The sequence below is a fragment of the Herpailurus yagouaroundi genome, unplaced genomic scaffold (assembly GCF_014898765.1).
Source record: "Herpailurus yagouaroundi ecotype Mexico unplaced genomic scaffold, PumYag 197, whole genome shotgun sequence".
Classification (NCBI taxonomy): domain Eukaryota; kingdom Metazoa; phylum Chordata; class Mammalia; order Carnivora; family Felidae; genus Herpailurus; species Herpailurus yagouaroundi.
In genome coordinates this window covers 31,062,485-31,089,925 of record NW_024412428.1, presented here as the reverse complement: position 1 = coordinate 31,089,925, position 27,441 = coordinate 31,062,485, and the positions used below count along the sequence as shown (strand labels likewise).

Here is a 27,441-nt window from a genome sequence, read left to right as displayed (position 1 = left end):
TGCAGTGGCAATGAGGACTTAATTGCTGGTGGTCAGTGAGGTTGTGATAAGCTTTGACATGTAGTGACATCATAATTACTGTGCTTTTGCCTGAGGTTAATTACGATGGCTTGCAGGTGACAGAGGAAGCATCATGAAAGGTAACCGTGGTGATTAAATGACATGGAGACAGTGGCATTTATAAATTGTGCTCTATGCTTATGACTGCGTTAGAATATGATGGTCAGGAAAGCCAACTACTAAGGTAAGATATTCTGTGAAAAAGGGCAATTTGGAAGGAGACACTTCCAAATTGCCTCATTTCTTGCAGGCACAGGCCAAACTGCTTAAAACTGAACCCATTATTTACAAAGCTACAAAGAGCCTCAAAAGAAACTTAATATATAGCCTTGAAAAACCTCCAATGTCTAAGTCAGGGCTCTAATGGAGGGGGAAAAAAGTAGATCCAGGAGATTTCGATCCTTCATATTGGACTATTTGACTGGCTGAGCCCAAAACTCATGTGCTCTTCAAATCATCTGAACCTCTCAAGCCAGGAAGAACACTTCACCTTGAGTGACCTCTCTTCTCCCAAAGGCATGACCTCACTGGAGATTTTTTGTTCTGCTCAGATTCTACATTTCTACCCCTAGTGTTTCTGGTCTCATGACAAGGGTAAGGTCTTTGCAGAATCAGAGCTCTGAGAGAAAGAGCCCACATGTTGAAGGAATTTCAGGACCTAACCAAAATGTATCATCAGTAACCCTGTAAATATATTTGGGATTGGATCACGAGGCCGTTGCACCACGAGACAAAGAATTTAAGGCCTGACAGAAGTTTTATGAATGTGGGAGCATGTAAACAGGATTCAGAATCTAGAGGTCTGGCATGGAGACCTAAATTGGTCTTAATGTATTTTTGAATGGCTCTCTGAAACCTCAGAGGGACAATGAAACATGGTGAATTAGGAGAGAGATCCAGATATTTTTGGCAAATTATAAGGTGTACAGGAAGTCTAAAAAATATAAGAATATTAGAATTGAGGGTGCCTGGCTGGCTCAGTTGGTAGAGCATGCAACTCTTGATCTCGGGGTCATGAGTTCAAGCTCCATGTTGGGCATAGAGCTTATGTTAAAAAATAAAGCATATCAGAATTGATTTTTTATGAAAGATCCCATTTGAATAGGCACCATATGAATATGTTCTCTTGTGAGGATTCAGAATATATCCCTGGAGAAATCCAGTATCGAGTATACTAATGGAGGGAATGGAGGAGCTGGCATTTTTGAGAAGCACAGTGGTAACTGACCTTGGTAACCTGGAGTTACCTATAGTAGAGGGTAGAAAGCAAAAACAAAAACACCTTAGCATCCCTATCACTTAACTATCAGAGACAAAGGATCCATGATTGCTATAATAGGCATTAAAGCCACAATGACAATCCGTGTCTACATCCACACAGATCTGCGGCAGTGGCTAATAGATCATGGTATTACTAGGGTCAAGATAGATGAAAGACCAAATAGTTGGTACTCAACTTGTCTAATAAAATACAACTGATAGCTGGTGAGTAGAGGTTGATGTCAGTTTCTATAATGGACAATTGAAGCCCCTCACTAGTTCACTGTCACAGAGTCCTTGAAGCAAAAAGCAGTAAATTCAGAAAGTGACGTGAGGCTTAGGGTAAGATCAGAGTAAGGTTTCGCTGGGTAAAGGAAAATGTCTGGATTATTTAATAACAGGAACAGATTCTGAGCTGACACTGAGAAATAATATAGGTTATGATTAATGCCTCTTGTATGGCTACTAAATAATAAAGTGTTAGCAGAAATCTTCTTTAACAACAAAAACACTATTGAATTTAGTTATTTAGTCAACGGTGACAATTTGATTGGTACTATCAATATATGTCACATCCTTTCAAATGAACAAAATACCAAGAAGCACTGGTATAAAGATTACAGAGTTTTGTCCAATATGGGATCTACTGAAAACGCTTTAGGCTCAAATACAGATAATTTTTTGAATTGAACATACTCAGCACTTTAAATTCATCTAGCTGGAACTTTAAGTATGATTTTATTTATGTTAAAATGAAATACTTGCTTCATTTCAGTACAGAGATTAATGTGTTTTCAGTTCAATTATTTTTCTATGTAGAAAGGATTATACATATTATTTACCTACATAACACTGTTTAATATGTGATGGACTACCACCTAAATGCAATGCATATATGGTATTATACATACAGTGTTATAAATACAGATTAGACATTCTCATCACATTACCCATCTTTTAAAAGTCTCAGTATAACAAGATTTGCTCTAGAGCTACATCGAAAATTTCATGCAGATAGACTATGATAAGTAAGACAGCTACATTTCAAAAGAGATTCATAATGAAGTTATTAGAAAGATGGACAAGAGGATTTTAGGCACAAAAAGTCAACAATATATTTTATCTAGTATATAATATGTTTGTTAGATAGATGCTAGATATGAGCAGTGGAAGAAATTTTCTGAGGAAACTTCATCCCTTGACCTGAAAAATTAGAGTCCCATGTCCTGGAAGGGGGAAGGGTAGAGTAGGCACTAAATTAGACATAAGCTGGAGGCAAGGATGGTGATAAATGGGTATCACCTTAGAATCCTGAGAGCACAACATCCTTGTGGCTTCCAAGACATGAGGGCTGACAGACCAAGAGCACAGTGGCAGAGTACGCAGTCTCCTCTTTCACCTCTTGCCCCAGGGTAACCCCTAGACTCATTGTAATGGATTTGCATGGGGGTTATTACCCACCCTCCATGGAGGAAGGTGGCCATTATGGTTCCGGTATAAACTTTGTAGAGCCAAAAACTCTCCCTCCCCACCTGTGGGAGGAGTGCCCCCAAATGATTGGAAGCAGCCTCCATTAGAGACCACTCTGTCTGTGACACAAGACCCTGCTCATGTAAAAGGAAAGAATCCTCTGGGGCTGTCTGCTCTCCCACCTTGTGGGAAAAATTTTTTTAAAAATATTTTTATTTATTTTTGAGCGAGAGAGAGAGAGACAGAGCATGAGCAGGGGAGGGGCATAGAGAGAGGGAGACACAGAATCTGAAGCAGGCTCCAAGCTCTGAGTGGTCAGCACAGAGCCTGACATGGGGCTCAAACTTGTGGAACATGAGATCATGACCTGAGCTGAAGTCACACTTAGCTCACTGAGCCACGCAGGTGGCCCTGTACTGTCTTTAATAAAACTCTTTTAACTTTGGGGAGCAATCTCTAACTCCTTACTGTGTGAGTGCCAAGAGAGAAGGCACACCCTTTTTGTGCTGACATGTTTACATAATAATTTTATTTTTCCTTTGAAAATATCTCCTTCAGTAGCAATATTTTTACTTATTAAAAACAAACAAGTTTTAAATAGATAGGTGTTTATACAGCTTTAACTTAAGATTGTATAATTAATCATGTTGTTGAGAATATCAGAAATTTAAAAATAATAGTTTCTAAAAGTTACAAGTATCAATACATTCTTTAGCTCAGATGGAAGACATAAAGGCGTTTTTCCTCTTTGCTTAATTTAACTTATTTTTAAAACACTTATTTTCCATTGAACAAGATATTTTACTTTGTTTATTATTTTAAAAACTCAAGTTCATCACTGCAAGCAGTAATAACATTTTGAGAAAGGAATTAACAATTTAACACTTTTAGCTCCTCTTACTACAAAGTAGTTTTTCCATAGAGATGTACATGCAACTTTGCCAGCATAGTGCATTCCTCAATTCCATAGGCTTTCCCTTGAATCTACTAGTTTCCTAAAATGGAACATGGGCAATGCTTTCGAAGACAAATAGTTCTTTTCCCAAATGGCCCCAAGATGAATTTTGTGAATTAATCATTCAGTAAACAAATATTTACTTACCATCTTCTAAGTATTAGAAAAGCAACTTAGAGTGTAACAGACCAAACTGCTGATTTCAAGAAGTTCATATGTCTTTTAAATAATCTATTAAGACACAGTACTGGGGCTCCTGGGTGGATCAGTCTGTGGAGCGTATGACTTCGGGCTCAGATCATGATCTCACGGTTCAGTTCGTGAGTTTGAGCCCCATGTTGGACTCTGTGCTGACAGCTCAGAGCCTGGAGCCTCCTTTGGATTCTGTGTCTCCCTGCTCTCTCTGACCCTCCCCCGTTCATGCTCTGTCTCTCTCTGTCCCCAAAATAAATAAACGTTGAAAAAAAAAAATAAAAAAAATAAATAATAAATAAATAAATAAATAAATAAATAAATAAATAAAACTCTCCAGCCGATCTTCATCATACTTAAAATAAAACCCAAAGTGTTCAGCCCAGAGCCTGACACGGGGCTCGAACTCACGGACCGTGAGATCGTGACCTGGCTGAAGTCGGACGCTTAACCGACTGCGCCACCCAGGCGCCCCGGCTGGAGAGTTTTAAATTGAAGGGTGGCATGATAAATTCAATCTACAAAAAGAGCAGAGGGACTAGAAGAGGGGAAATAAGAGTCATTAGCTCTCTTTGCATTTCATTAAGCCTTAAATGCTAGTTAGTTATCTGTCTTAGTCTGTTCAGGCTCCTACACCAAAATAACAACAGGGTAGCTTATCAATAGCATAAATTTATGTCCCACAGTTTTGGAAGTTGAAAGTCTAAGCTCAGAGCACCAGCATTGCCTGGTGAGGGGTCCCTTCCAGGTTACAGACTTTTCCTTGTGTTCTCACGCAGTAGAAGGGGCAAGGGACTTTCCTTGGGCCTTTTTAATAAGGATACTAATCCCATTTCCTTAAGATCTAATCACCTCCCAAAGGCTCCACCTCCTGATATCCTCACTTTGGGCATCAGTTGTTGTTTTGTTTTGTTTTTTAAATTCATTTATTTATTTTGAGAGAGAGAGAGAGCAGGGAGGGGTGTAGGGAGGGAGACAGAGAATCCCAAGCAGGCTCCACATTGTTAGCACAGAGCCTGACTGCTGGGCTTGATCTCATGAACCGTGAGATCATGACCTGAGCTGAAACCAAGAGTCGGACTTTTAACCCACCAAGCCACTCCGGCACCCCTTGGACATTAGGTTTTAACATATAAATTTTGGGAGGACACAAACATTCAGACCATTGCATACTAGAAATGTTCAAATGGTAGGACTAACCTATGGAGAATAATATAACTGATTAGTAAAATTGGAGCAAAAGGTCATGATTAATTAGGAGTAGTGGTAAGTGCTCCTGAACCAATTGCATTTTGCTCAGAAAATATTATCAGTGAAGCTTTGACCTGAAAGTCCCATAAGACTCTCTGAACACTCTACTTAGTTCTAACTGTGGAGAACAAAGAGCCTCAAGGCATTTCATATTTGTGCTTTGCTTGTGAATGAAAATTATACTCACCTCTAAGTGTATTGAATGCCCAACAGAACTTCCCCAAAGATGTGGAACATAATGTAAGTGGTGAAGCCAGATAATAAGGTTGTGAACCAGATTCTTTACAAACCAAGGCTCCAAGAAATTGAATAACTCTCTTTGGTCCTAGGGGAATGCTGATACATTATGAGAGGAGTCTGAAGGATATTTAATGTACTTACTCTTGTTATGGAAATCCTTGACAAATTTTGAAAGCCAATATTTTTTGAAAATTGTATAGACGAATAAAAGATTGGTAAAAATATTATACAGATTTATATTTGAAATGAAAAATCAGAAGCCATAGTTGCATATTTCTAAAATATGGATAATGACAGCAGTATTTTAAATCAAGTAACAGAAAACAACAAATATACCCTGGTCCCCCCACCCCATCAAATATTTATAGAAATTAATCATAGAAATGTAGATTTGATATGTTTTGATCCCTAGAATTTATCATGTCATTAAGTTGATTTCAACATATTTAATTCATGCAATATCATATATATGAAGGAAATTAAAAAAAAGATATGCTTTCTTAATTGATGGCATTAAGCTGAAGGGTATTCTGAACTCTAAAATGGTAAGCAGTTCCAAATCAGAGCACTCTATAGTAAAAATGTGCTGTTGATGCCCATTTGTATGCCTGTTTTGTTGGCTTCATAAGGTGTTTCTCTTGAATTTACAATTGCCAACTTACTTATTTATAACTTTTCCACGCCTTTTAAAGCAATGTGCTACCCCACGAGGTTTGCTGTTTTTAAGCGCAGGTAGATTAAATGTTAAATTAGTCCATCACTAACTATAAAAGAGAATCATACTCACAGTACACGATGTTTTAAGGTCAAAAGCCAGGCACTATGAGACATTTTCAGAAAGATGAGAAACTTTTTCTGTTTATGTTAAAGCTCTTGGGTATCATTTCATATATTCTACAGGTTTCAATAAAGATGGTGTGTGAGTTACCTGTATGGGTTACCTGTGTGAGTTACTGAAGTAAACATTTTTTTTTTTTTTTTATGATTTGATACAAAGATCTTTCTTACGGTTTATCTGTAGTTCTATGTTTACCATTCTTATGCCATTGTGAATCTATATATCCTTTATTTCATTGCTCCCTTGGTGCTGCAGCTTATTTTTCAAGTTAAATAAAAACACTAGCAAAGAAACAAAGAAAGTGCTGTAATCTTCTGACCCTCATGCTGACAGTTCCATATATTTTGAAGTAAATAAAGATATGGAATCAGGATTATGAAACAAGCATGCACTTCAGAGAGATGTTTCATAAATTTATTGCTTGACTGTGTAGCACAACTGTCATAGTTTTTGATGGACAAGGACATATATCTAGAAAATGAAACAAAGATAGTGGCTCACTGTAATTCAAAGATAATAACTACCAGAAGATACAATTGTTCAGCAAATGTGAGATTATTGGTTTCCTAGGGATTTATTAATTTGATGTATTTTAATCCGTGCCTGCTGTAAAAGAAGAATATTGTCACTCAGATGATGGGGTCTCACTCATTTTGTAAATCGTTCTGATCATCTTTTTCATTTATATCTAGAATTCATCTGCAGTCGGAAAAGGCCTCTGCCACACAGCAGTCAGTCACCTACAATGAATGTAAGAGCCCACGTCCAGGCTTCAAATGTCACCACATTGCCATCTTACTGTGAATGACTGAAATTTACTTCCCGTTGTTAGTGGTGCTGAAAATTGCCATGGGTTTCTATAGTGTATAATGTATTGTCTAAACCGAAAACATTTCCCAGATTGAATTGACCTTTTAGAAAACAGCACTTTCATCCTCAAAATGCAGGACTGTTGCAATATTTTATTTAAAAAGGTTATTTAGTTATAAAACTTGGAGAAAGGGTAAGGAATTAGAACTGAGTCTATCTCTCCATATAATGTATTGCTGTGAAAAACCACAAAACAAAGACCACTGATTGCTGACCCACCCAAATGCTACTGAGAATAGTGCACTGGGAAAACCACATATTTCCTGTACCAACAGAAAAAAAGCAATATAAGGAGTGAATACCTTTTTTATTCTGTACTTTTAATTAGTTCCTCATTTTGTTATCAAAGGGGGAGTGGAACACTGTCAAGCCTGTTGGACTACTCTAAACAGAACACAAGTCTTAGAAAACTTATCCACAAAGCAGGGTACTTCCTCATGGTCCTAAGGTGAGAGAGAGGGAGAGACAGAGAGACAGAGGGGCAGAGAAAGACACAGAGAGAGAGAGAAGGCATAATAAAAAACACATAGGAAGAACTATTAAGAATGTGTCAAAAACAATTATTTCACTAGATGGACAAATAAGTAAAGAAGTTTGGCTAACCCAAGTAATTTAAATGAATCCAATTGTATGTGGTTTCCAAAAGAATTTTTAAAATATTTTAAATGCACTGAATATTTTAATATTGTTTAACTTGCTTTAACAAGTTAAACTATTATTAAATGCCTTTGAATATTCAGAGGATACTTGAGAACTTCTTAGTACTTTAGTACATTTTAATAAACTTTTGATATTTTATAAACATTTTATAAACATAATGTACTTAGTACATTTTTATAAACTTAACTGATATTGATCATCATAGTGCTAAAATTCCATTGTATTGCATTAGAGTTTCGATTTCAATCTTTTCAAAAGAATGAAAACACTCCCCTGCCTCATTCTTTGGATTGCATTTTGTTTGATCCTGTGCCCTACAGTGTCATGAATGCATTTGCATGACTATTAAGACTCTGGCTGTTATCCCTTTAGAGGCAAGAGTACACAATACCAATGCAAAATTGGTATAATGCATATTGTTGGATGTTTTTTGGAGGTCATATTACAATATCTTTTTTTTTAAGTTTACTTGTTTATTTTTTGGGGGGGGGAGGGGCAAAGAGAAGGAGAAAATCCCAACCAGGCTCTGCACTGTCAGCATGGAGCCCGATTCGGGCCTTGAACTCAGAACCGTGAGATCATGACCTGAACCAAAATCAAGAGTGGGAGGCTTAACCGACTGAGCCACCCGGGGGGCCCCTGGAAGTCATATTACAATATCTATCTAAATTCAATTGGATATATCATTTGAGATAGGCCTTCCACTTATCGAGATTTATTCTACGGAAGTATTCACATGCAAAAAAGATTTGTGTACTAATAAGCTTATTGTAGCACCATATGATTTTAATGGTACCTTCGTGCTATTTAATACTATGGAGCCATTACAACATAATCAGGTAGATTTATGGATGTTTACATAAAATATTTCTAAGATATATCCTAAAAATATGTATTAAGATATATTTTACATCCATTCCATGGAATACCACTCAGCAATAAGGAGGAATGAACTATTGATGTACACCACAACGTGGAGGAATCTTAAAATAAGTAGCTGAGTGAAAGAAGCCAGGCACAAAAAGAGCGTATACAACATGATTCATTTGTAGAAATGTACAGAAATGTTAATCATTAACATTTATAATGAAAGAAAGTAGAGCAGCAGTTCTGTAGGGTAGTGGGTTGAGGGATTGTAAAGGTTACAAGAAAACTTTTGAGGCTGCTGGAGATGTTCATTTTCCTGATTGTGGTGTGCACATAGGTTAAGACTGATCCAATTGTACTCTCTAAATGTGTGTGATCTATTGTACTTCAATTAAACCTCAGTAAGACTGAAAGCACAATCACATTAAGAAACCTAACACTTTAGGATGTTTAGCTGTAGATGCTTTCCCAGCTCCATTCCAGGAGAGGAGTCTTTGTCACTAAGGAAGCATATACGAAGGAATCTACTGGGTTTGGAAAATCGTATCATGAACCTTATGCATCCTTTAGTTAACTAGAAACTATAAATGATGGCTCAAAGCTTGATCTTGCCTGATAAAATGCATATAGTCAGATCTTGGTGGTAGGAGAGTTACTTATTTAGATCTATGGCTTACTCAGCCGCACAAGATAGGTTATCCTACATTGCTGTAGGAGAGCATGAACATGAATGGGATCTTACTTGGGAAAGCAAGCCCTTAGCTGGAATGGATGGTGTCAATAGTCCTTTTATCAAATGGGGCGGATGTGGTTAGATTATAAAATAGCTTCATAAGTCCCATCAAAGAAATATTTGAATTTGATTATTGTTTGATGAGGCCCCTGAGTTCCCTAGATGTATTTACTAACTATAGATCCTGTTTTTCTAATACTATCAAACTATTCTGTGGCTTTCAAACTTTTTTTTTTAAGCAATAGACCCTTTAATCAAGTGAAATCTCATTCAAAAGATTCACCTCAACCACTGCCTTTGCAATAGATAAATGCAGAATCTTATGACCATATGTTTATTTTTAAGGTTATATTTTTAATCCTTATAATGAATAATACAACTAGAGAATAATGGCCACATAGGGCCACACAGGGTTCACGGACTATTGTTGCTGATATGTCACTCATTTCTATATCTTGTTTGAATTGCAGTTTTGAGAAAGCTGATTCATAGAGATAAGTAGTTTCCAATGGTATTTTTTTTATCAGCACTCATTGAAAACTGAATATATTTTTCAATTAAACTGGTCTAGATGCTTGAGAAAATAGTAACACATGCTTGCTTCTAAGTAATTAAATCACTAATACCGAACAACTGATTTCATTATTTACCAGAAAAGTCAGACAAAAAGCACCAAAAATTTACAATCATTCTTAAAATTATCCAATATGAGTGACACAATTCAATGGGCTGTACTTTTATCTGTTATTGCACAACTTTTACTCCATGGTAAGCACACGTAAAGCAGACACAGCTGAGCCTTTCTTAACATTTAACAGTGGTGCATGCATGTTGTAACTGTATTTTTACTTATATAATATTATGAGTTTATTCAAAAAACCTATTGAAATTGAGAAAGAAAAAAAAAAGTTGGATCAGAACAGAGTGACAAACTCAATAACCAGCGAAGCAACAAGAAGTTCAAATACACTAATCCAGATGGTAGAAAAGCTGTGGTAGACAGAATTCTAAGATAACCTCCAATAATTCATGCCCTTGTATAATCTCCTTTCCTGAGTATAGATAGAAATTTTCAATTACTTTTAACCAATAGAATATAGCAAAGATAATGGGCTATCAGTGTCACGCTTATGATACATCAAAGTGAAAAGGTTACAGGATATGAGTGGATATCTTTGTGGATATGAGTAATGTCTGACTAATTGACTTTAAGGCAATCAAAAAATTATCCTTGGTGGGCCTGACCCAATCAGGTGAAGAGATCAGAATGCAGACTCTCCTGACAGTTTTGAAGAAAAAAGCCATCACAAGATATCCATCAGCAAGGACTAAGTTCTGCTAACAGCACATGAGCTTGGGAGATGATCTTGAGTGTCACATGAAACCCTAGCCCCATCAGCACCTTGAATTCTAACAAGACCAGAGGGCCATTTGAGCCTTGCTCAGACTCCTGATCTACAGATGTTGTGTGATGATATGATAGGTTTAAACTACAAAACATGTAGTAATTTGTTTTCCATCCAGCAATAGAAAAAATACGTACGTAGACACTGAAATATAGATATTCATAGATATAGATATCAAATATGGGCTTATGCCAAAAAAACATTTCCTTTTTGCAAAGAGAATAATAGTACACGTTTATGTATATATCCATATAAATCTAATATAATGGTCCTCCAACATATTGCTAGAAGAATAAAAATTCTTATAAATTTATAGGATGAGAGATTACATTATTAGATTACTAAAATGACCAGAAAAACCTCCTTTGGAGGATGATTGACAAAGCCAGTTGTGTGATATTTAATTTGCATTATAATCAGTGCTTTTTTACAGAGTTTCAATGAAACTTATAACTCATTCTGTGTATGTATTCTCATAAATTCTCTTTTTCCCATTCTCACCCTCCCTGAAACATATACACACACATATGCATGCACACACACATACACGTGCACACACACACACATTAATTAAATCTTTAGAGGAAAGTGTGAGATAGATGATGATGATGATGATGATGATGATGATGACTCGCTCCAATTTTTTTTTTTTTCAGTCACAGAGTTGAATCACTGACATTTAGGCAACTGCCTGAGATCACAGAACATGGAATAGCTGGTATTTAAAGCCAATCAAATACCATATGATCTCACTATATGTGGAATTCAAGAAACAAAACAAACCAGCAAAGGGGAAAAAGAAAGAGAGAGAGAGAGAGAGAGAGAGAGAGAGAGAGAGAGAGAGAGAGGCAAACCAAGAAGCTGACTCTTAACTATAGAGAACGCACTGATGGTTACCAGGGGGGAGGGTCCGGAGGTGGGGGGGGGATAGGTGACGGGGATTAGGGAGTGCACTTGCTGAGGGAGCACCAAATGTCTTATGGAAGTGTTGAATCACTATATTGTACACGTGAAACTAACATCACACTGTTAACTAACTGGAGTTTAAATAAACAGTAAAATACTACTAATACTACTACTACTACTAATAATAAAGCCAAACATTCTGCCTTCAAAGTAAAATAAATCTTTATGATTCATACTATTTTTACCTTCTGAATAAACATTTAAAATGTTGAAGAATTTGAAAGTTAATTGTGTTAATTGTGTTCTAACACATTTAATAAAGTGGATGATGGTGAGTACAATTGTTTTAGTCTAAACTTACATTGTAAACTCTAAAGAGTCTGATTTTCTCCCTTTTAAATTCATACTAACTACAAATGATAATTGATATTCTGGCCCAGTGTTGTCTCTCTAGGTTTACACTTGGCAACCACAGAATTAAAGACTTGACTGCAAGAAAAAAGAGCAGAGAATAGATCCCTTGTTGGCTTAACTCTTGATCTATACTTAATTTTATACTTAAATTTTCTATGCCCCTCAAAAAAAACATACTGCCCAAAGCACCTCTCATCGTAAAAGCTTTTCAATAGAATTTAGTGGTCCCTAAAAGTCAGCAAATGAAAGCATTAAGACCACCCATGCTTCTCCAATAACATGCTGTTCTTTTAGCCTTTTCCCTATATTGAGGTTGTTTGAAACTGAACCACATAAAACACCAAATGTCATCATGGTGGATACAGAAAGAGAGAGAGAGAAATTAAAATGATCTATTATAAGATCATTTAAAAGCTCTTGTATGGCAAGGGACAGAATATCACTGTCCCTTGACATACAAGATGTGAGAGAGAGGAGTAAGAGAGTTACATCTCCAATTATGTCATTCTATTCTATTCCAGTACTCAAATCCTAAGCCTGTCCTTATTTCTGGATACAAGTGAAGGAATTTCTGCATACAATTTTCACAGAGGACATGATAGGTTTTTGAAAAGATTCCATGATATGATAGGTTTGGAAGTCTTTTTTCCTAAATAATTATTTCCTAAATAAATGAAATCACATGGTGGGAAATAATCATATCCAAAACGCTTTAGAAATCAAAAGGCACATCAGAGAACACGATTAATTAACTCTTTCAAGCCATTAGTTACCCTGTCACTGTTGAAGTGTTCCAAACAGCATAATCATCTACTCATGTTTCCTTTAGGGACTTGAAAATCAGAGAAGCATTAGTAAATTGAAAGGAAAACAAATTGATCATGATGAAGTACAGCACACAAAAAAAATGATGAAATGTTAAAAACTAGAGGGCAGTTTCTGTTTTATTCCATACACACAAAAAGGAATTTAAAGTGAATATTCTAAGTGTTTGGAATCACATTTGACATCCCTTTTACTTCACAAGATGCTATTGTATGTTATATTGTTCAAGACTGCTTATATGCAAAAATCTTTTAAGTACATCTTTGTTAGGCACACTGTTTTGGGTGTTGATGCTTTTATGAGTGTAGGTGTTATCTCTCAACAATTTTAAAGCTTTCTAAGGGCAGGGAAAATGGTCTCTGTAACTGTGGTTATCCCAGTACCCTGCACAGGGCTTTGCATACAGAGAAGCTTAATCATTAAGTATGTACCTGTTATTGGCTGGCTTACATTTATCTTCTATATCCATTTGACCTTCCATAGGCACAACATCTGATAACTGGCCTAGCACCTTTATGTTTCAGGAAATTTCAATCCTTAGTATACAGTTCCATCAACTCATAAAAAAGCATTCACATTAAACCAGAACGAGGTATGAACACTTGAATCCTTCCAGTCTGCACTCTCGTGCTTCTGGAGAAATGCTTCTAATCTAAGCTTCTCTAGCAGAGCCCAGGACTCATGTCCAACACCAGCAATATACCCTCTTCCAGACTGTTATGCTCTGCAGTTACCATTAATTTATTTCAAGGCCAGACAATCGTTACTGCTGCAGACAAAAAGGTGCCCATCTTACCGGATAAAAAAACCTTCTAACTTAGTGTAAAGAGTGTGTTTATATTACTGACAAAAAATAATTTCCATTAATGCATCATTTTTAACTTGTTTTAATATTTTTATTTAAAAATTACAGAAATTATTTAAAAAGGAATACACACTATCGAATAATTGCAAAGTTAGAAAAATTTTCATAAAGACCACTACCTTTTTCTACTTTATTTCAGTCTTCTTTTAAATTAGGAGTACGCTAAATCTTAAAGAGAGAAGTGCAGGATGAATATCATTCTGCCTTTCTAGAACCAGATGTAAATCTCTAAACCATAATATTAAGAAGAAAGCTATTTTATAACAAGTTTCAGTGGGGCATACCAAAGTAACATTTAGTTTTCTAAAATTACAAGGATAAATGGGACAAATTTGCATTTCATACAAGAGACACGAAAAAGCAGGGCATTCTGTTGTCTTTTATTCTTCCCACTTTACCCTGAGATATGCTGGCACTTTATTTATGTATTTATTTAATATTTTTTAAAGCTGAAAGACAACAGTATGAATAAATTTTAAAAAATACAGCAGCCAATGAATTTTATTATAAGGAAGAATTATTTCTGTTTTCTAGAGCTTTTTAAAAAGGTTAGTTAATATTTACAAAGCAAGAGTTTAATGAATTATAGATAACAGGAGAACAGCAATTTAAGTGAAAAAGACCACCAGTTTAGGAGGAACAAGTTCAAGATGAAGCCTCATTCTAGATCAGATAAATAAGCCCAAAGGTAAGTATTCAAAAAGATTGTTGCCTTCATTCCCTTAGAAAATATTTTAATACTCCTATTATTTTCTAAGTCCCAGCCAATCTCTTTTCTAGTATAAAATGAATAAAATTTTTCCTTGCTAATTTTACTTCCATTAAATTAAATGCATTCTATCCTTCCTTTCTGCTTCAAAGAATCATTGACACCTATATTAGATGATAAAAGAACTAAGTTGTGCTACTCAAATTTTCACCAACTCTTATTTCTCTCTTATTGGAATTGTAAAAACTCAAATGTTTCTAAAGGAGAAAAAAATACAGTACTTATAATATTTTGGCAGATCAACATTACTAGGATCTATTATTATAATTTTACCACTTGGACCATACCTTGTATCATCCTCACTGCTCTATACAGCTCTGAATAAATGTTCTTATCTCATCTGTGCTCTTCTACCTGTGACCTAGACTGAACTCTCAAATCCCTTATTCTTTCCTAAATTTACATCTGCCTCCTATCCTAATTTTTGACTCTCTCTAGGATGTGGGAAACCTGACAGTAAATCATTTAGCGTCCCTTCAGGGGAATCTCAGACAAGTCTTAAGGAGTCAGGTGGAGATGTACTGCAATAGAGGAGCAAATAATAATATTTAATAATGTACGACTGGGATAGTAAGATAATATTTGAACATAAAGTGACTGGGGGGGCAGTCTATCTAAACCATGAATTAACATTTTCCATATCCTCTTCCTGTGTTTATTTGTAGGTTGGCAGAAGCTTCATTATGGAATTGTAGGGGTTTTTTTCTTATTGTTTGATGTAATGTTTTATGAAAACATAACTTTGTAATCAGACTCACAGCTGCATACTATTAATTTATGTAATAAGTAAACATAAGACTATCAAAGCCAAAAATAAATTTATGTATCATATTTAATCGATTTCTTCTGCAACTTACCTATAGCCCTTTAAATTAATAATCCAGATATTAGACCTTCATATCATATTCTAAGACTGAATCAAATGAAGATTTCATTTCACCTCTTTCTCTTACTTCAACATACTCTCTACAAGCCTGTTTCCCAACCTGTGGAATAAGCAAGATAAGATGACAGTTCCCTCTGGAGTGTATCAACACACGCCAGAGCAATAAAAACTCTGATAGCAAAGATTAAGGTTTCTGACCCCAATTGTGGCATCTTAGCTTTTTAGAGAGCCACTGGAGAATGGCTTTGAACCTGCCCTCACTATCTCACTCTCTCTCCTCGGTGCACACGGCGTTCCACAAACATTTTGAAACTACAAAATCTCTCTTTCAGAATGGAGCTCTAGGGATGATTTAAATCTTTTGACCCACTGGCAAATTTCTCCATCCTGGAGGATTAATTGACCGTTCAATCGATAAAGTTTTGAAGACTTGAGGGAAAGTAACAGATGTCCATATGGAGCACATAGAGAGCATATTAAAGGGAAAAATGTAGGTTCTTATTTAAAAGAGGTTACAACTGAATCATGGAAATAAATGATACAAACAATCAGAATAGATATGATCATATTAAGAATTAACCGACTGTTGACATATTCATCAATTTCCTGTTGAATTTAAGATACTACGTTAGGTACAAAGGTGGATTAGGCAGAGAGCCTTCTTCCATGGATCTTTGCATTAGAAATAGGATATGGATAATCATGTATAGGATAGAATATAGTCAATGCTAAGTGGCATAAAAAAGGTATGAGAGGCACATAGCCAGCTCAGTCAGTAGAGCATGCAACTCTTGATCTCAGGGTCATGAGTTCAATGCCCATGTAGGGTACTTAGTTAAAAAAAAAGTAAGAATTGGCATCATGGAAGATCACAAGAAAAAACAATTATTTTCACAAAGAAAAATCAAGCAAGGCTTCCTAGAGAGAGTAGAATTTGAACAAGATTTGAAGAACTGAAAGAACTTAACTATGGGATATGGATAAAGAAAAGTCCACTCACAAAGAGAAAAACAAAATGTGGTAGGAATAAAAAGGGCTTGAATGCCAAGAGTTTTACCTTAATTCTGCAGAACAGGATTTCCAAAACTGTTGTGTAGAAGAACAATCAATGTCCGTTGAGATGAAAATGGATATTCCCTCACAAATAAATAGAGGATTCTCTAGAAGAATTACATTGTGAAAGATCAAATACTCTGTAGATCAAGACATCAACAGGGCTAGGGAACATGGAGCAAAAAGTATTATGATGACCACTACGACCACTGCCACCACCAACATGGTTGTCCCTCCTAAGCAGAAGCTGAATCCAGTGGGCTGTGAGGGTGAGACACTGCTGGGTTACAAGAAAGAAGCCTGAGTGATGCTGTATCTTGGAAAGGTAACCAGCAGTATTTCATATAAAAACCAGAGTAGATTGGGTGATTTTTTTTTTCTAAAATAGAGGCTGCATCGTGTCATTTTTCTGATTAATACTTTGCAGTGGCTTCTCAACTCAGAGTAGACCAAAATCCTTATTCTGACCTTTAAGGGTCTAGGTCTTATTTATACTATCTACTGATCTTTGTCACCTGTTCTTTCTCTCTTTCACTGTCTCTCTTTCTCTCAAAAATTCTGCTCCACCCACACTACTCTTTTAACACAGAGAGCACACTTATACTCTGCCCTGCTATTCCTGTTCCAAGCAACACCATCTCTCAGATTTATGCATGTCTCACTCCCTCATTTCCCTCAAGTGTCTGCTCTAATTCCCTTAACTTTATTATAAATAACCACTCCATGGTAACTTTCATCCAACTTTCAATCCTCCTACCCTGCACAATTTGTATTTACCACTTTTACCACCCTAGACTATATACTATACATCCATGTACTCTACATGTGTTTATGTATTTGCTATGTTTCCTCCACTAGACTGGCTGGCCCAAGAAAAAAGAGACAGAGCAACTTATGCATTCCCAGTACCTAGAATAGTGCCAGGCATGTAGTAGTTACTCAATAAATAGGTATAGAAAGAAGCAAATGGAGAGAAAACTAGAGGTGTGGAGACTGGTTAGAAAGTGTTTTGTAATAGTGAATGTGAAAGACTTTAAGGGCTAAAACTTGGGAACAGAGTAGACAGGAGAAATTAACACTTAACTCCAGTTATTTCAGGCATGGATCATAGTGGAAAGGGACGGGCTGTGAAGGCAGGTGGTTTTTGGTTCACATCCTAGACTCCCAACTTAGTAGTTGTGTGGCCATATGCAAAATGCTTCATCTCTCTGCACCTCAATGTTCTCCCCAATGGAAAAGGGAAAATGCCCCCTTTTCAAATTGCTATAAGTTATACAGATATTGAATGTTTACAGTATGGCCTTGGTGATAGCATTGATATCTTCCAGTGCCACATATTTCAACATATTTTAAAAATAGGATTAGACAGTTTATCTGTATGGAGTCTCCACATGGAGATTTTTTTAAATACTATTTTTAAATTAAAAAAAAATTAAGTTTATTTATTTAATTTTGAGAGAGAGACAGAGAGAGAGAAAGAGAAAGAGAGAGAAAGAGAGAGAGGAGGGCAGAGAGGGAGGGAGAGAGAGAATCCCAAGCAGGCTCCACATGTCAGCACAGACCTGATGTGGGGCTTGAACTCCCAAACCGTGAGACCATGACCTGAGTGGAAATCAAGAATTGGATGCTTAACCAACTGAGCCACCCAGATGCCCCTCCACAGGGAGATTTTAAGTTGTGCAAAATAATGCATACCCTTTATAACTTTTCTATTGTACAATATCCTTAGTATGGCCCTGTTGCTGTTTTTCACAGGATACTGAAAATAATGTAATAATAAAAACTCCCATTTCTTGGGGCGTTTGGGTGGCTCAGTTAGTTAAGCATCCAACTTCAGCTCAGGTCATGATCTCACAGTTCTTGAGTTTAAGCCCCACATCAGGCTCTCTGCTGTCAGCAAAGAGCCCACTTTGGATCCTCTGTCCCCCTCTCTCTCTGCCCCTCCCCTGTTTGTATTCTCTCTCTCTCTCCAAAATAAACATTAAAAAAACTCCTCTTATTTCTTGAACATGCATGATTTGATTTTAATACTGACCAAACATTATGAAGTATATTTATATCTAATATGTTTACTATATTAGAAAGCAGGCTCAGAGTGACAAAGTAATTTGTCCATGGTCACACAGCATATAAATGAAAGAACTGAAATTCCAATTAAAAACTTTTTGGAAAACAAATTCATCTCATGCTGTTCATGCTATTTTCATATACCTACTATGCCACTTTATAGTTCCCAAATTGATAGCATTTCCCCCAAGTGAGGTCTATCTCTGTCTTATAAGAAGTTCTCAAAACTACAGCTTTCCCTTTGCTTACCACGTTTTATACCACATACCTAAAATGGTTATTCATGTTGCCTCTTTCTTTGCAGACTTTTAATGACTGCCTACTACACTTTGATCCAAAAATAAATGTTAGATTATGACCTTTGAGTGTTTACTCCAAATTGTCGTTTCTCCTTCTTATTTACCATCTAAGTTTATGACCCTTGACGCACAGCTCTCCAAACGTTTCTGCAGCTCAGAACCAGTGGCTCTCAAAATGCAGACGGGCTTAAGTAAAGAAGCATAAATTAACATAACTCGAAGATTTTTTTAACTCAAATTTCCAACCTATTTCTTCACAGACATTCCCAGGCCTCGGGCTTCAAGCATGAGTATTTTGGAAACCTCTCCAGCGACTTGGATATACTCCTCACTGCACACCTCATGGGTGTGGGACCATCTGGGAGAGGAAGGTTTTTTAGTTTTCTCCTCAGTATCATCTGTGCCTAGCATGATACCCATGTGGTGGTAGCATGAAAGCAAATGATGTCCTCTTTCGCTTGGCAAGAGAGAAACAGAAGAGAGAGAAAGGAAACAAAGCTCTCACCTGTAAGACAGGAAGACTCATTAATGGATGAATTAGAACTAGACTTGAGTCTAAAAGAAAATTTTATGTGCATATACAACTTCAGAAGGGGGGATAGTTTTCTAGGAAATAGCACGCGCAAAATATATACAGATTGAGATAACTATTCCATAAAGAATAGGGAAGAAATTTGTGTGATGGAAAAGTTAACAACACATGTACATTTTATTAATTTAAATAGGCATGTTGGTACCAAGGATAGCTTTTCTGCCATTCCTTTTTCTAGTTCAGATGTAGCATCATGAGATTTGAAGCTGGATGATTCCACATTATAAATGTTTATAAGCTAAAATACTTTAAAGAAATTCACATTTTTCATGCTACAGTGTATTGATTTCTATCTCAATGAAAGGTAAAACTATTTACTAACTACCTTCTTGCACAAAGCTGATCTTTCTTGTCTTTAGATGACTCTGTATGTTTTGTCTGTCTGAATTGGCTCCCACTCACCTGGTCTCTTACTACAGAATTCAGCAAAGGCTTTACCTCCTCAGTAATTTGCCCCTGATCACTGTACCTTGGATTAAAAGTCTCTTATACTGTAATAACATCACATTATTTACCCCCATTACACTAAATTATATATTGTATTGCAATTATATATTGTAAAGCAATTGCCAGTTCACTTATGTGCCTCAGCCATTAAGCAATACTCTACTTGAGCTTAAGACATTGGTTTTATTAAATTTGAATCACTCATTTTACTACTCAATGCATAGTACTTTCAATTGCAGGCACCAATTTTGAGGAGAGCTCAGTATCCGTAGTTTAAAAATCAAACCTAAAATCTTGTTGCCATGGGTTAAAGATAATGGGAATCTTGCTGAAGGAAAATTGTGGGAAATTAGTCCCACTCTGTTAAATAGAGATGTGAGAGAGACATCTCTCTGATGTAGCCATCTGCTTTGATAAAGGAGTTGAGAACATTCTTGAATATATTTTTTAGAGATATAAGAAATAGAATATACAAACAAAATTTTAACGTTCATTCTCAATTTCTACTTATATTTTAATGTTAGCTTTTTTCAAGGAGCTAAATGTTTTTTTTCTTTTCTTATCATAAAACATACATATTCATCTAAATTTATTCAATGTTTATTAAGAAGATATTATGCAGATCGATTGTGAGAGCGCTCATCTTCAGATGAACAATTCTTCCATGTTACAAGAGGATCCAGAAACTCATGAAACAAATTTATACAAATTATTTGAGATAAAATTTGTCTCAAAAAGAAAATACATTTTTTTCACTTAGTTTAAGAAACAAAACAAGATCAATGAGCCACACGGATACATCATCCTGAGTGTCTCTGAAGGGTGATATGCAAGTTACACACAATGCATTGCTGTCTTTAGGCTTAGTGTTTATTTCTTGACATTTTTCTTTCTGAACAGTTTTAGTTCCCTATTTAATAATACTATTGGAGCCTGTTACAGCATATGGATGTTGAATTAAGTTTGTCTTATTATGGCATCTAATTTGATACAGAGACTTTAAATAAACTTTTATTTATTTTATCAGAGAAAAAGAGGTATAATACAGAGCCTCCCCAGCCACCAAGCCCACCTCCAAGGAAATACTGCGGATTAGTACTCACTTGGTTAAAGTCAATTACAGGGGCAGCAGTTTATATGCAGGAAAGTGCCAAGCTCTAATAAAGGCACTTCCTAGGTATGATAATTATAAAATTAGATGAAAACATTTATTAGGTTCACAGCAAATCCTTTATGAAACAGAAGATACTGGTGCTGAAACACAGCCAGATTTGGTAACAGCATGCAAACAACCTTCAGAGTCAAAAATCATTCAAAAATGTCTAATCCCATAACTGTATCAAAGCTGGCAGGTGCTCACTACACAGAACATTAATTTGGGAGATTTAGAGGGGATTTTAAAGATAACCTTCTGTGCCAAATATGTTAAGAGCAATGTGTCTCAGGATAAAAATACTGAATATTTCATAATCTGTAAGAAGGATGAAGATACAAAATGTGAGCGAGAGGATATTTTCAACCCCTGAGTAAATTATACAGTGTTCATTAGGCTTCTCTGTTTATACTGGTGGCGGGGATCTGTGCAAGAGCATGCAAATAAAATCACAATTGTTTCAGTTTGTATATAATAAAATCACAATAATCAGAAGGGTGGATCACAACCTGAAGGTGTTTCGTGTACAACAGTAAAAGCACAGTCCTAAGAAGTAGTAAGGAACATCTTTGATAAGGACTTTGAAGGGCAATGTTGGTAAAATCCTCTGTTCTTGCATCCTGAGTTTCTCGGCAGTGCATTAAGCTGAGTCCTGTCTTAGCAAGCTTCCCAGTGCTGTGCAAGCCAATTTAAGGATCTTATGTGAAGCCTCCAACACTTACCTGTGTCTTCCAGTGAGTTCTGAATCACTACCTTAATCAACTAAAATTCAGCAAGGGACGAGGTTTATAGAAGAGCGAGAATATATACTGAACCAGAATAAATGACCAAAATACATTTGATCTCACAAAGAAATGTCAAAAGTGACATTAATCTGATTTAAAGTTGTAAGACTTTGTGGATCAAAGGGGTAATGATTTTCTAAAATTATATTATCCTTTAATATGTATTCTTGGTTACATGAGCTTGAAAACACCAGATTAAAAATGTCACACAGGAAACCTGCTCAAGAAGGAAGACCTAGGGACAATATAACATTGATTACTGTTCCATGAAAAAGGAGCTAATAGTTTAGAAAATATGTCACGATACTTTTTTTAAATGTGGACAAAATATTGTCTCATCAGAAGGACATTAGAAAGAACATGATTACATAAATCAAAGACATTGATAGAAAAGGTATATATGTAACTTTAGTGCTTATTAATCTTCTAATGTTCCCAAAGTAGACCAAGGTGAGTGAGTGCATCCAAAAAAAGTAATCTTTTTATTTAATCAGACTAATTTGGACTCACTTCTGTGATGTACAATCAATCATATATAAGGTCTTATTTCTATGTCAGCTTTACTTTCTTCCTTTTAAGCCTACGAAGTTTGATCAATTTCTTCAGCCCCGTCTTTGTTAATATTTTCAATTCCATTTTCAATTTCCATTTTTGAACCCACCTAACAAACCAAAGCTGAAGCAATCCAACAGACTGATTTCTTTGTTCCTATACCTGGGCAGTTGAATTCAACTGGAGAAAATCACAAAATCCTCAGAAAATTGCCTCTATAAATTAATGTTCTCTGAGCTCAATAGGACCATTTACCCTGCTCACCAATTCTGTGCTCTGATAAGGTTTTTCTCCATTTTCCATAATATCTAATCAAACCATTTCTTACCTCCTCAAATGCCCTACCCTAATACCTTCCCACTCATTCTCAGCAGAAAATCTTGTCTCCCACTTCGTAGAAATATGAAAACACTCAGATAAGAACTCCTTCAAATTCCTGACACCCCATCTGCAAAAGTGATGATGAATTATAACTAACTTCTTTCTCTCATGATGATAGTACATGTCTCATTTGACTGAAGCTAACTCCTCCACTTGTTCTCTGGATCTCATAAATGCTACCTCAAGAATTTCATTCGTTATTAGACATTATCCTATTTCCCCCCATAAGTTCTCTCTTTATCTACTTGTGTTTTTTGAGAAATCCTCATGTCTTTTCTATTTGTTTTTATACTTCAAGCCTTCTCTAGTTTTATTTCCCTCTCTATTCCCTGGCATTGCCAAGATTCTTGAAAAAGACATCCAAATCCCTATATCTGCTCCCTCTTTTTCCATTTATTGTTCAGATCATGGCAATATCTATCTCATGTCTTAGTCTTCCACTGAACAAGCTTTCAGAAAGATGATTACTGAATTTTTGTTGCAATGAATTCTGAATTTTCATTTGTTATCCAGGGAGTGTTTAATATTGTAAACCATAACCTCCTCATTGAAACCCCAAATATCCTTAGCTTTCTGAATGTGAAGCTCTTCTGGTTCTTCTCTTATCCCCTTTCTTGATTGCTCCTTCTCAGCCTCCTTACGGATTTGTCTTGGATGAACTCCTCTATTCACATGCCATGCTAACCTGTGTGCTGATGGCTACCTTGACAGAGTCTCTGCACCTGTTACTCATTCAGGCCACCTGACTCACTGAACACACTTGTAGCATGGAGTTCTGTATGCTCCCCTATGAAAAGACAAAAGTGGAATGTCTAGATTAATTTCTAATCAGGGATCTTCATTTCATTATCTCCCACAAAATAAATTTGTATGCAAGCCTGAAGCCTAAGATTCCTCTGGCAGTATGATTAGAGAGATATTTTGTAGTATTTATCTTGTCTTTGTAAGGTTTGAGTGATAAGCAAAAACTTAAATACTGAAAGCAAAAGTTTAAAATACAAGAAAATACAGGAGAATGACTTCATGATCTCCTGTCAGGGAAGATAACTGAAAGATCTGTTTTAAACTAGGAACATACATTTAAACACTTGTAACTGGAAAAAGATAAGTATCTAGAATTTATAAACTTGTTGAATATATAAGCAAAATAGACCTATCAGGCAAAACATAAAAACATCTTTCAGAGAAAAGACAGGGTAGGATTCAATTGAAGTTTTGAAAGATGGGAGAGGTTTTGGAACAGGCAGAATAATCACTCAAAAACACCCATTCATAATCCCTGAAACCTATGAAAATATTACCTCACATGGCAAAGGGCCTTTGTGGATGTGATTAAGTAAAAGATCCGGAAATCAGACATTATTCCGGATTATTCATGTGTACTCAATGTAATCAGAATCCTTAAGAGTGGAAGAGGAAAGCAAAAGAGAGAATCAGAGGAAAGTATGAATCTGGAAAAAAGGCACAAAGGGACACAGGTGCGTTGGCCTAAAAATGGAGCATAGGGAAATGAGCAAAGCAATGCATGTGACCTTTAAGGTCTGGAAAAGGCAAAGGGACAGATTCTCCCCTTGAGCCTCCAGAAGGAACATGATCCTGACAACACCTTGATTTTAGTCCAGTTAAGACCCAGTTTGGGTTTCTAACATTCAGAGCTTAAAGATAATAAAATCGAATGGTTTTAAGCCAGTAAGTTTGTGGTCATTTATTATAGCAGCAAAAGAAACATCCATCTCTTTAGATCTAAATTACCTTGGGGACCTTCTGGAAAGACAAAGAGAAAAAATTATAACAAATGCTGCTGCCATCACCGTCATCACCAGCATCACCACCACCACCACTTAATTTTGCGGTTAGCTGTGCAGACATTTTGCAAAAATTGGCCACATAAATTTTGTATTTAAATTCAGAAAATAAATTCATAGGGCCAGACACATTGTTCCTTGTTGACAAATAAGGAAACTCTGATAAGTTAAGAGAATTGTCAATTGTTAGAAGCCACACTGCTGGTTAACTTGTATGTGGCTAAAATTATTTAATAATAAAAATGAATTTCCATTGTGAGATCACTAGAGATATGATGATGTGCTTAATCCGTAATTCATTTATAATAGATACATACATTATTATGCATATACTATGTGCTATAATTAATATTGGTTTGAATATAATTATATATATATAAACATATCATTTTATTGAAGGGCTCCTATATGTTGAGTCAACATTTCCATAAAAAATTAATCACAGGTAAAAATTCCTCAAAAAGATGGGTCCTACTAAGTAAAATTCTCAATTAACTCTATAGGACTAGTCTTCAAACTAGAACCACTGCAGTAAGAGGAAAAGAGGAATTTGCAAATAGTTTTTATTCAACCTATTTTATTTTTTTAATTTTATTAATTTATTTTTTAAAGACAGCAAGAAAGCATGTAAGTGTGAGCAGGGGAGGGGCAGAGCAAAAGGGAGGGAGAATCCCAAGCAGGCTGCAGGCTCCATGCTCATCATAGAACCCAATGTGGGGCTTGATCCCACAAACCGTAAGATCATGACCTGAGCCGAAATCAAGACTCAGAGGCTTAACTGACTGAGCCACGCAGGTGCCCCTTATTCAACCTATTTTAGACATGTATTGAATTATATGTGAATATCAGTTTAGTAATTTGAACTGGAACACTATGGAGCAGGGAGTGTAATCCAGGTATCTGAAATACATGTCTCATTTTTGCATCAGACTCAATCACTATTTTTATTTTGTTCCCCATACAAGTGAAATTTTACTGAAGTAACAGAGGGAGTAAGAATAAGATTGAGTGAGAGCAGGGCAGGAAGGAGGAAGGGAGGGAAGGAGGAAGGGAGGGAAGGAGAAAGAAAGAGAGAGAGCCCATGTGTGCACTTGTGTGAGCCTAAGAGGGTGAGTTTGGATTGAGGGAGGAAAAACATGGCAACTTCAAGGAGAAAAAAGTTAAGCTATTGGCAATTATTTCTCTATTGCAACATTTATTTTTTAGGTTTATAAATATGTCAAATCAAGCAACTGAGGAAACTGGTTTACAAATGCGTAACTCTAAAAAAAATTAAGATCAAAAGGAGATCAAAAACAGCATTAAAAAGATTAGGTTTAAAATGGTGGATGGAGATCAGCTCTCCATTTCACTCTTATTTAGAATCAATTGAGGTCCAATTTCAACTGAACACAGAAACATGAATTGAGTTTAATGGCATGTATGGAAAAAAAATTTGCCTCAAATACTCTAACAAAAAGATTCCAAGAAAGCAGAAATGCCTATAATGGTGTTAGTGCTGTATGCTTCAAAACTGGAATTGTATGGTAAAAGAGAAAGTATATAAAGAAACAAAAGTCAGGTTGGTACTCAGAGCTTTGGTGCAAGATCTCCTGTATCATCAAGCCCTAACGTTCAGCCCACCAGTTGTCAGTTTAAAAAGCACACAATCAAATCATGTCTCTACAGATAACACCCGTCAGAAACAAAAATGATAAATTCACCTGAAAGGTACAGGTGAAGTTTAATAATAAATATGGAAAATGCATGTTTTCTTGTATTTGCTTTTAAAGAAGCTGGCAAATAGTTATAAACTTTTACAAAAATAGACTTGATCTAAATTCAACACATCTTCAGCTTTCTAAAAGTTCACATGCTCTGTGTTTATTCACCTATTCTAAACTTGTTTTTTTTTTTCTTGCATATGCTTGACTGCTTATGAATTTTTAAGCAGTCAGGATCAAATAAACATTGAAAAGTAAATAAAGGCATTTCTAATACTATCAAGGTGTTATGGTGGATTTGCATGCCAACAAAAGTCCATGAAGAAAATGTATTCTCATCAAATAAGACCCTTTCACAATCCTACTCTCCTCTAGAAGCTTACATTTCATAATTAAAGGCTAGAACTTTCCTGTTGTTGATTTTATAGTATGTGTAATAGAAGTCAGTCCACCTATTCATGTTCCTGGATATTAATACACTGAACACTTCTAAGTATAGCACATGACATTTGGACGTTACTGTTTTGGCACAGCGACAATTTTGCCTTGCAATTATTCTGTTCAGACCTTGAAAAATTAAGAATTTTATACTTTTTTTTAATTGTCTTGTTATATACATAATAGACATCTTCACTCCATTCCTGAGTCTCCCCTAACTACAAGTTAGTATGTCTCTAACTCAGAACTACTGGGACCAAGGATGCAATGAGAATCTTTTTTTTTTTATTAAAATTTTTTTTCAACGTTTTTAATTTTATTTTTGGGACAGAGAGAGACAGAGCATGAACGGGGGAGGGGCAGAGAGAGAGGGAGACACAGAATCTGAAACAGGCTCCAGGCTCTGAGCCATCAGCCCAGAGCCCGATGCGGGGCTCGAACTCATGGACCGCGAGATCGTGACCTGGCTGAAGTCGGACGCTTAACCGACTGCGCCACCCAGGCGCCCCTCAATGAGAATCTTTGATTACATATGGTGTGGAGAGATGCTGGCCAAGAGTTTGAGAAGAAGCAGGGTGTAAGAAACAGGGCAAGGCTTGGAGATACTGTGAAGTTTAGGGATGTGCTGTTTCTATCTGATGTAATTCATAAGAACAGTTCCTTTACATTTTTTTTTTATCAACCATTTTGTTACAGCTG

The 27,441-nt window shown here is 36.0% G+C and overlaps 1 long non-coding RNA gene across 1 annotated transcript; it reads left to right on the top strand.

Annotated features, from left to right (window-relative positions):
- The first annotated feature begins 142 nt into the window (after positions 1–142).
- On the top strand, positions 143–20,129 carry LOC121013038 (uncharacterized). The gene is made up of 3 exons (XR_005782471.1): positions 143–244; positions 6,959–7,017; positions 19,147–20,129. It is a non-coding gene; the product is annotated as an uncharacterized LOC121013038 (long non-coding RNA).
- The last annotated feature ends 7,312 nt before the right edge of the window (positions 20,130–27,441 follow it).